Source organism: Colobus angolensis, unplaced genomic scaffold (genome assembly GCF_000951035.1).
Source record: "Colobus angolensis palliatus isolate OR3802 unplaced genomic scaffold, Cang.pa_1.0 Scaffold37, whole genome shotgun sequence".
NCBI classification, from domain to species: Eukaryota; Metazoa; Chordata; class Mammalia; order Primates; family Cercopithecidae; genus Colobus; species Colobus angolensis.
The window spans coordinates 574,578-581,438 of NW_012117043.1; the positions used below are offsets into that span (position 1 = coordinate 574,578).

General features: G+C 45.8%; 1 protein-coding gene across 3 annotated transcripts in view; it reads left to right on the forward strand.

Annotated features, from left to right (window-relative positions):
- Positions 1-6,861, forward strand: part of ACACA (acetyl-CoA carboxylase alpha) — a 360,465-nt gene that overhangs the window by 69,063 nt on the left and 284,541 nt on the right. Inside the window, exon 1 of one of the 3 annotated variants that reach the window (XM_011953626.1) lies at positions 53-168. The exons of the other annotated variants lie outside the window; for them this stretch is intronic. The gene's annotated coding sequence lies outside the window, so the exon portion shown is untranslated. Of the gene's footprint in view, positions 1-52; positions 169-6,861 lie in introns of those variants that run through there. 3 annotated transcript variants of the gene reach the window in all.

The window sequence follows — 6,861 nt, forward strand, 5'->3', positions numbered from 1 at the left end:
GGGGGCGGGTCAGGTCCCCTGAAGCCCCGCCCCTTCTCCGTGTGCGGGGCCGGCCTGGTGCTGCGCGCCTGTCAGCCATCGCCGGAGCCGCCGACTTCTCCTCCCGCCCAGCAGTGTCTCCACGGAGGGCCTCCGGAACCGCCCGACCGCACACGTTGCCACCCTGAGGTGAGGTGACGACCGGCTCAGAACCTGTGACCGAGGGCCTGGAGAAGCTGGGGCCAAGGGAGGGGCGGCGTTAAGCATGGGGCCGCCTCCCATCCTCCGCCCGCCCGCACGCGGCCTGGGCTCCACACCATCCAGACCCGGTGCCGGGCAGCCTAACCCTTCCCGTGGCTCTGAGGCCTTGAGGTCCCCTCCCTAGAGACATGGAGAGGTCTGGGGTCTCGGGAGGTGGGAGCTCAGATCCCGGAACTGGGAGGCGTACAATTCAGGGCCCCTCTAGAAAGGGGCTGGGGTTTCTCCCTGGCGCTCGTCCCCCACCCCTCCTGCCCAGTTCCAGCGTGGTGTGATTCCTTCCAGACCCCTCTCCAATCCGATTCTGGGCTCGGGAGAGAAGACCACGTGGGAAGGGGGCGTTGCGGGTTGGGTCTGATTGCATTGAAAGTCCTCTCTGTCTTGCAGGGTGAGGTGTGGGGTGCAGACCTCACTTGCTCTCTCCGTGCCTCTGTATCGTGGCGAGAGCCAGGGCCAGGCAGGTTGTCCCTGCCAGTTCCTGTTCCCAGGATTTTATTATGTTATCTGCGAGGGACGTAGTAAATGTACATGCCTTTTGTTACTCTCTTCTCGTTTGCCATGCTGATCAAGGGAAGTTACTGGAAACAGGACGTAGGAAGCTGATGTGAAGCTAATGATTTCACAGGAAAATGTGCGTGAAGGCCCTACCCGGATCGGGGCCACCATTAGTTTGGATTTGGAAGTGGGAGAGTGGACACTAATGGACACTTGAAATCAGCTCTAAAAATCAGGGACTTAGTGTAGGCCTTGTGGGTTTTATAGAGGCATTTAAGAATATAACTGCTCAGGAGAAATACTTTAATTTCAGATATTTTTGTTTGGGGGTTTAAGACTGGAATAAAAAAAGACCCTAGGCCTTCCTAATTCCGTTTCTACTTAAGCGATGTTTCAGTAATTTTCTAATGTGTGGATAAACCTAATAACAACATCTTCAGTCTCAGAAGTTTATTTCCTTGAATTTTCTCTCTGTTTCCATTCATTTTTTTCCTCCCAATTCGGTAGTATAGATTGAGAAGCATGCTTTCTTTGGTTACATGGTCTCTTCTCCCTCAGCAGGGAGGAATACTCATATTTGTCCCTTCTTGAGCGCGATGCCCTGGATGTCTGTGATAAGAAGGATTTCTATGCTGCTTATTTGATTGGCACTTTTCAGAAAAGCATTGTGGCCTAATAGAGCAGGACCACCGTTTACCTATCCAGATCGATGCCTGCTTGCTACAAATAGCAAGTTTCTTCCCACTTCTCTTGCCTCAGTTTCTTCATTTCTCAATAAAACTGAATGCATAACAGGAGGACTGATGTGAACCCAAGAATATTAAACATTTTAAAGTGGGCATATGAAAGATGCCAAAGGTAAAGTATTAATTTATGAAGCCATCTGTGTTTACTAGTGTTGTAGAATTTTGTTGTTTTGTTTGTTTGAGATGGAGTCTTGCTCTGTTGCCTAGAGTAGAGTTTCTGTGGTGTGATCTCGGCTCACTGCAACGTTGTCTCCCGGTTTCAAGCGATTCTCCTGCCTCAGCCTCCTGAGTAGCTGGGATTACACGCGTGTGCAGCTATGCCAGGCTAATTTTAGTATTTTCGGTAGAGACAGGTTTCACCATGTTGGCCAGGCTGGTCTCCAACTCCTGACCTCAGGTGATCCACCCTCCTCGGCCTCCCAAAGTGCTGGGATTATAGGCATGAGCCACCACGCTGGGCTTGTTTTATTCTGATTTACCAGTGCGTAATAGAGATACATCAAGCACAAGATTAAACCGCTTTTTAAAAAGGAAGTCTTGGGAAATGGTGGCATTTATCTTAGTGAATATATAGTTCAATAACTAGGTAATGATGAAGGCCTGGTATTGTGAAAGCCAGCCTCGGAGAACACTCTCTCATCTGATGTTGACCTCTCTAAAGCGCTGTGAGCAGGTTCAGGTGTACATCACTGCGTAACACTATTTCCTTTGCCGTCAGTGATTGGGAAAATTTTTATACCTGTCATGTGGACTGGTTTAACAGGTCTAGGGCTAGTGTATTTCTTTCTTTAAAATCTTTTCTTCCTTCATTTGGACGGCTAATATCCTAATAGTCTTAGTTTGGAAAAGAAGTGAATTAAAATAGAAACTGTGGAATAATACATTAGAAATTAGTATTTTCAATTGTGGGAGGAGAGGAGAATCCTTTTGTAATTCAGAAAAGAAAGTTATGTCATTATCTAACATGTTCTTAAAGATTGGTAATTGTAAGAGCTGCGGGGCATGGTGGCTCACGCCTGTAATCCCAGCACTTTGGGAGGCTGAGGTGGGCGGATCACGAGGTCAGGAGATTGAGACTATCCTGGCTAACACGGTGAAACCCCGTCTCTACTAAAAATACAAAAAATTAGCCGAGTCCCAGCTACTCGGAATGCTGAGGCAGGAGAATGGCGTGAGCCCGGGAGGCGGAGCTTGCAGTGAGCCGAGACTGCGTCACTGCACTCCAGCCTGGGTGACAGAGCGAGACTCCGTCTCAAAAAATAGGCCGGGCGCGGTGGCTCAAGCCTGTAATCCCAGAACTTAGGGAGGCCGAGACGGGCGGATCACGAGGTCAGGAGATCGAGACCATCCTGGCTAACATGGTGAAACCCCGTCTCTACTAAAAAATACAAAAAACTAGCCGGGTGAGGTGGCGGGCGCCTGTAATCCCAGCTACTCGGGAGGCTGAGGCAGGAGAATGGCATAAACCCGGGAGGCAGAGCTTGCAGTGAGCTTGCAGTGAGCTTGCAGTGAGCTTGCAGTGAGCTCTCAGTGAGCTGAGATCCGGCCACTGCACTCCAGCCTGGGTGACAGAGCGAGACTCCATCTCAAAATAAAATAAAATAAAATAAAATAAAGTAAATTCTAGGAGCTATGTGTCAAGCATCTTTCCAAATCCATAAAACAGTAAAATTACAACAAAGCGAATAAACACTAGAAACTCATTGGCTAAAAAAATTCCTATTAACTATTGAGGTAATTAACATTAATCTTCTACTTTAACAGATTATTAACTGTTTTTTTGTTTGTTTATTTCAATTTAACTTAATTTTATTATTTTTTGGAGTCGGAGTCTCGCCCTTTTGCCCAGGCTGGAGTGCAGTGGCACAATCTCGGCTCACTGCAACCTCCACCTCTTAGGTTCTAGCAATCCTGCCTCAGCCCCCTGAGTAGCTGGGACTACAAGGTGTGTGCCACCATGCCCAGCTAATTTTTTGTATTTTTAGTAGAGACGGGGTTTCGTCATGTTAGCCAGGCTGGTCATAAACTCCTGACCTCAGGTGATCCTCCCGTCTCAGCCTCCTAAAAGTGTTGGAATTACAGGCGTGAGCCACCGCATTTGGCCTCAATTTTATTTTATTTGTTTATTTATTTATTTGAGACAAGAGTCTCGCTCTTTTTGCCCAGGCTGCAGTGTAATGGTGTGATCTCGGCTCACCGCAACCTCCACCTCCTGGGTTCAAGCGGTTCTCCTGCCTCATCCTCCTGAGTAGCTGGGATTACAGGCATGTGCCACCATGCCTGACTAATTTTTTTGTATATTTAGTAGAGACGGGGTTTCTCCATGTTGGCCAGGCTGGTCTTGAATTCCTGACCTTGTAATCCACCCACCTTGGCCTCCCAAAATGCTAGGATTACAGGTGTGAGCCACCATGCCTGGCCACTTTATTTTTTATGTATTTATTTATTTTTTTGGAGATGAAGTCTCACTTTGTCGCCAAGGCTGGAGTGCAGTGGCGTGATCTCAGCTCACTGCAACCTCTACCACCCAGGTTCAAGCAATTCTCTTGCCTCAGCCTCCCAAGTAGCTGGGATTACAGGCGCAAGCCACCATGTCCTGCTCATTTTTGTATATTAATAGAGATGGGGGCCGGGCGCGGTGGCTCAAGCCTGTAATCCCAGCACTTTGGGAGGCCGAGACGGGCGGATCACGAGGTCAGGAGATCGAGACCATCCTGGCTAACACGGTGAAACCCCATCTCTACTAAAAAATACAAAAAACTAGCCGGGTGAGGTGGCGGGCGCCTGTAGTCCCAGCTACACGGGAGGCTGAGGCAGGAGAATGGCGGGAACCCGGGAGGCGGAGCTTGCAGTGAGCTGAGATCTGGCCACTGCACTCCAGCCTGGGCGACAGAGCGAGACTCCGTCTCAAAAAAAAAAAAAAAAAAAAATAGAGATGGGGTTTCACCATGTTGGCCAGGTAGTTCTCTAACTGACATCAGGTAATCTGCCCGCCTTGGCCTCCCAAAGTGCTGGGATTATAGGCATGAGTCACTGCACCTGGGCTTCATTTTTAAATGTTTTTTGTTTTTTATTTTTTTAGAGATTCTCTCGCTGTGTCACCCAGGCTGGATGGAGTACAGTGATGTGATCATTGCTCACTGCAGCCTCGACCTCAGCTCAAGCATTCCTCCCACCTTACCTTCTGGAGTAGCTGGGACTGCAAGTGTATACTACATTGCCCAGCTAATTTTTAAATTTTTTTGTGAGATGGAGTGGAAGTCTCACTTTATTGCCCAGACTGGTCTCAAACACCTGGCTTCAAGTGATCCTCCCACTTCAGCTTCTCAAAGTGTTGGGATTACAGGCGTGAGCCATTGCACTCAACCTATTTCTTTAATTTTAAAAAACCGTAATGAGTACTGTATTCACTTGAATCTAATGGACTATTTGAAGGTGATATTAAACAGGTAGGAAACTATGACAAATAGTGTCATAAGGATGTTGCACTTATACAGAGTGTAAATCTGATAAGGCATTAATTCTTATGAGTTTAGCTGGTCAAACTTAGTTAAGTGTGCTCTAATGATGCAGTTCTCTTACTAATTTGTTACTTTTTCAAGCCACCATTGGGCTGTCTAGTCTCAGGATGTTTAAGGAGGCAAGTGAAAAGTGGCTTCAACAAGGGCTATTCAGTGCCCTACTTAAACGTTGGTGGCCCCAATTGGTCTTGCCTTCCAATGGTGTTGAGACTTAGACTCATTCCATCCTTTTAGCATGCCATACTCATGCTGTTTTATATAAAGAACCACAATAACGTTTACTATTCCATGACATCAGGACTGGAAATTGCATGGCAGTACTATTTATGGAGTGGTTATTTCAGACAGAATAAAGTTGTATAAATTCTTTTCTTTATTTTAAGGCAGGATCTCTCTCTGTCATCCAGGCTGGAGTGCAGTGCTGCAAACATGGCTCACTACAACCTTGACCTCCTGGACTCAAGTGATCTTCCCACTTCAGCCTCCTGAGTAGCTGGGATCACAGGCACATGTCACCATGCCTAGCTAATTTTTAAATTTTCTGTAGAGATGAAGTCTCACTGTAATGCTCAGGCTGGTTTCGAACTCCTAGGCTCAAGCAATCCTCCTGCCTTGGCCTCTCAGAGTTTTGAGATTACAGGCATGAGCCACCATGCCCAGCAAAGTTTGAAAATTCCGAATGAATTCATGGAGTTTGAAAAAGCAGACTCAGTTTTGGGGAATTTTTCTCAAAAAATATAAGGCCTCATTTATGAATATTTGGTTATCCCTTCTGATAGAACTAGAGTATAATACTCATTAATGAAGTTCCTATAAAATTATCTTCTTTTTTTTTTTAGATGGAGTCTCGCTCTGTTGCCTAAGCTGGAGTGTAGTGACGTGATCTCAGCTCACTGCAACCTCCTTCTCCTGGGTTCAAGTGATTCTCCTGCCTCAGCCTCCCTATTAGCTGGGATTACAGGCGCACACCACCATGCCTGGCTAATTTTTGTATTTTTAGTAGACAGGGCTTCACCATGTTGGTCAGGCTGGTCTTGAACTCCTGACTTCAAGTGATCCGCCAGCCTTGGCCTCCCAAAGTGCTGGGATTACGGTTGTGAGCCACTGTGCCCAGCCTGTCTTCTGTTTTTATAAACAGATTTCGAATCTGTTCTTAGTTGTGTGTATATATGTTACACACATGCCAAGATGAGGAATAGTAGGTTGATAGGAGCTTGATTAGTTTTTAAGTTTATCAGGTGTAATATCAGTAGATTAGCAGCAAGAAAATGAATTGCTGGGTCCTGTTTTATGCTTTAGCATTTAGAGGTATTCCTGGCCCTGGCAAAGCAAGCTGTTTGATTTTACTTTGATTCTACCTCAAAATTCAATAACTTAATAGAACATTTAGTACTGGAAAGTGCCTAAGGGATTTTCTTTTCCAGTTTTCCACTTAATATGAGAGAATATTTTATCTGATGTACATTTGAAAGTTTCCAACTATAGGCACATCTGGCTTAAGGCATCATGGGGCAACTGATTTTTGGGAGTTCTTCATAATTTTCGACTTAAAACTGGCTCCTGAAGACTGCATAGGATGTTGTAACTACAAAGGAATTAGGAATTTTTGCCTTAACCTGTAAATGTCACCAGCATAGGTCTCTGTTAGGTAATATAAAGTATAATGCCTTAACATATCCATAGGACTTGGAGGCAAAAAAATTCAGCAGTATTTCCTTAAGGAAGAAATTTCCTTCCTTTCCTTTTTTTTTTTTTTTTTTAATAGGGTCTCACTCTGTCACCCTATATATTGGGCTTTGGGTAAGATCACATTTATTTTCTAAAGTTTGCCTTAACCTGTAAATGTCACCAGCATAGGTCTC